Below are 2708 nucleotides of genomic sequence, written 5' to 3'. Positions count from 1 at the left end.
ACTCGGGCGAATACTCCCCCTATCAGTATGCAACTACCACCATATGCATACCACATGCCGCTCAAGTCTAAAAATCACATTTCATCTCATTTTATTTCACAAATATCCAGCGAACACATCGCTGCCCATATCACATAAAAAGGTTTTCCAAATAGTATAATAAGTGATTCCATAGCCATGTTTTTATTTATTACTAAGCAAGGCTAAGCATTAGCATTTTATAAAAGCTTAACTTAGCTATATGAGCACAATAAAAGTACTCTAATTATTCCTAAGGTTCAAAACAGCAAGGGAGTGATTTTCAAAAGGGTTCATGCAAATTTTTTTTTTTTTTGGTCATATCTACAATCCAGTTTCGATAGTTCGAATTACGCATGCAACTTTTACAATCAAAACATTTAGCCCGAAAACATGGGATTCAATGTGTTCAAAGGAAGGGCAACACTTGCCTTGGTTGATATAAGACCTTCTTGAGATCAGCTATAAGACCAATCACCTCACCGGTAACGAATTCACCGTCTAAAAGAAATAACGGTAACGATAAATGCCAAAACATGTAAAAATCTAAAATGCTCTAAAATGCATGAGTTTACTAGTGTGGTTAGGTACTGGTCTAAGATGAATTTAGATGAAAGAATTTATATTTTATCACTTTGCATTAGAGAGTTATAAATTTTCAAGATGTAATACTAGCACTAGATTAATTAAGCTCTAATAGTTCTTAGGTGCATTTTAGGTCTATGATTTATGAATTGTTGGCTTGCTGCAGTGAAGGGGATGTTCTCAGGTGTTCAACAAAATTGGTTTCACATTTTTGTAGAGTTGGGATGATTTTACTATGAATTTTACAAGCTAAGTGATTTATTATAGTAGTTGTTAACTATTTCAAATTTTAGACAAGTTTTGGGTACTGAAAGTGTCATATTTTATTTTATAAAAACTAAGGTCATGGTTCTTATAACCTAACAAACTTTGAGATCTCTTCCTTTAGACTGGTATTAAATTTTATATGAATTCTAGAAGTTTCTATACCATCTTTTAATTTTAATTCATTATTCAAATTTGAGTGATGTTTTTGGATATGGTTTCTTCTACAGATTTATCTACAGAACAAATGTATATGCTTTTATCAAACTAACAAATTTTAGTTCATCTCATTTGGAGTTAAAATAAATCACTTATGGGTTTTATAGTTTCTAGATTACACTATACTAGTTATTTTACCAATTAAATAGTTGGTGATTATTTTAATACAGAAAGTATCAAGTTTTAGTTCATGTAAATTAAGAACATGGTTTTGTGAGAATACTGGAGCTTGGTTCACTCCAAATTAAGTTAAGATGAATTTTATATGAATTTTCTAAGTTGGAGATTGCTCTATGTTCATTATTTCTTATGTGAATTATTAGAGCTATTTATTCTACTGCAAGTGCCAAGTTTTATGTTTCCATATTAAGGTTCATAACTGGTGATTCTACAGAAATTTATTTCATCCAGATTGGAGCTAAAATGAATTTTATATGCAATTTACAATTTAACCTATTTTTCTGTTGATTAGATATTCACTAAGGCATTTTCCTTATATTTTTCCAGATTTTAAACACATAGGGCCCACTGGTCAGTGAGAGATATTTTGCAGAAAGATTCCTAGAGGTTCTAGTAATAGGTCCCGAGGTCCCTAGCACGTTTTAATTGAATCTTCATTAAGAGTTCTTGAGTTTTAATCTATTTACATGCATGTTCTTGGGTCCACATGTCATTGTAAGGTTATTTGAAGTTACAACCTTACCAGATCTAAACATTCAGTAATGAAAGTCCTTAGTGCCTAATCCAACTGGACCCACATGTCAGCTAGCCTGAGAGGAGGAGGACAGAGCAGCGGCGACAGCAGCGGCTTCACAGCGTAGCCGGCGGTGAACGGTGGCAGATTTCACGATGCGACCAGAATAGAAAATGCAGAGTGGAACATGGCGAAGCTAATGGTGGTGGTTTCGCTGGCTGCGGTGGTCGGTGTCAGCGATGGTGGCAGCGCGAGCGGCGGTGAGCTTCGGCATGCATGTGCATGTCGAGCTCGGTGTGAATGAGTGTATGCATGTGCCTCTACGGGGTTGCTGGAAGCTTACTGTGGGTTGGACATGCGCCGGTAACGCTTGAATGGCGACGACGGCGTGAAGGATGCTCCGGCGACGGCAAGAAACGGCATGGCAACGGCGTCGACCCCCTTCCAGACTCCGGACTGCCAAGAAGAGAAGTGGAACGGCTCAACGACAATCTAAGGATGCTACACGAACGAGGAACTGCGCCGAAGCTCACCCGAGAGCGAGGAACGGACGACGTTGGCCGGCGGCCGGACTTGAGGAAGAAAGAGAGGATCTCCTTGTTGGCTGCTCTTCAGCGCGATTCCCTTCGCAGGCCTTATCCTAGAACCTTGGCGACGCTCATGGCGCAGCGGCTAGGTCGGAGATGCACCGGATCATCGGGAACGGCGAAGCGACCGACGGCGGCGCTCTGGACACCGAGGACGCCGACGAGCTCGACGGAATGTGTTTGATCCATGGAAAGGATCTATAGATCACGTTCTTATGATTAGATTGTGGCGAAGCTCACCAGAGAAGACATACAGCGGATCAAACACCTTCGGGAAGGATGAACAAGTGGGTGTTCTCGGAAATTCCGAGGGAGTTTTCTCTAAGTTCTTCCTTGGAACA

At 39.7% G+C, this 2708-nt stretch overlaps 1 long non-coding RNA gene across 1 annotated transcript; it reads right to left on the bottom strand.

The window, feature by feature from the left end:
- Positions 1-412: 412 nt before the first annotated feature.
- Positions 413-2438, bottom strand: LOC112939881 (uncharacterized). Its single transcript, XR_010734669.1, has 3 exons — positions 2314-2438; positions 2124-2236; positions 413-519 (listed from the first exon to the last, which is right to left on the bottom strand). It is a non-coding gene; the product is annotated as an uncharacterized lncRNA (long non-coding RNA).
- Between the last annotated feature and the right edge of the window lie 270 nt (positions 2439-2708).

The sequence above is a fragment of the Oryza sativa genome, chromosome 8 (genome assembly GCF_034140825.1).
Source record: "Oryza sativa Japonica Group chromosome 8, ASM3414082v1".
NCBI lineage: Eukaryota > Viridiplantae > Streptophyta > Magnoliopsida > Poales > Poaceae > Oryza > Oryza sativa.
The sequence above is the reverse complement of the archived record's forward strand: the minus strand, read 5'-3'. Positions and strand labels throughout refer to the sequence as shown.